Source organism: Geospiza fortis, unplaced genomic scaffold (genome assembly GCF_000277835.1).
Source record: "Geospiza fortis unplaced genomic scaffold, GeoFor_1.0 scaffold2153, whole genome shotgun sequence".
NCBI lineage: Eukaryota > Metazoa > Chordata > Aves > Passeriformes > Thraupidae > Geospiza > Geospiza fortis.
The window spans coordinates 3,322-3,995 of record NW_005055370.1 but is presented as its reverse complement, the minus strand read 5'-3'; the positions used below and the strand labels follow the sequence as shown (position 1 = coordinate 3,995).

Genomic DNA, 674 nt, shown 5'->3' with positions numbered 1-674 from the left:
GACACTCAAAATAGCGGCGGCCGGCCACGCTGCCGAGAGATAACGGGGAGAGATAAGGGCGAGATAACGGGGAGATGAGGGCGAGATAAGGGAGGGATAAAAGGGAGATAAGAGGGAGATAAGGGGGAGATGAGGGCGAGATAAAAGGGAGATAACGGGGGAGGTAAGGGAGAGATGAGGGGGAGATAAGGGGAGAGAATGGGGGAGATAAGGAGGAGATAAAAGGGAGATAAGGAGGAGATAACGGGGAGATAAGGAGGAGATAATGGGGAGATAAGGGGGGAGATAATGGGGAGATAAGGGAGAGATAAGCGGGAGATAAGTGAGAGATAACGGGGGAGATAAGGGAGAGATAACGGGGGAGATAAGGGAGAGATAAGGGGGAGATAAGGGAGAGATAAGAGCGAGATAAGGGAGATATAACGGGGAGATAAGAGGTGATAAGGGAGTGATAAGGAGGAGATAAGAGGGAGAGAAGGGGGAGATCAGGGGGAGATAACAGAGAGATAACAGAGAGATAAGGGGGAGATAAGGAGAATATAAAAGGGAGATAAGGGGGAGATAAAGTGGAGATAAGACAGAAAAAATAGACCCCAAAATCCCCCCCCAAATCCCTCCAGGACCCCCTAAAACTCCCCCAAATCCCCCCAAATCCCTCCAGGACCCCCTAAAAT

The 674-nt window shown here is 50.3% G+C and overlaps 1 protein-coding gene across 1 annotated transcript in view; it reads right to left on the bottom strand.

The window, feature by feature from the left end:
- Positions 1-674, bottom strand: part of TBCB (tubulin folding cofactor B) — a gene marked incomplete at its 5' end in the record, with an annotated part of 2,910 nt that overhangs the window by 234 nt on the left and 2,002 nt on the right. The window lies entirely within an intron of this gene.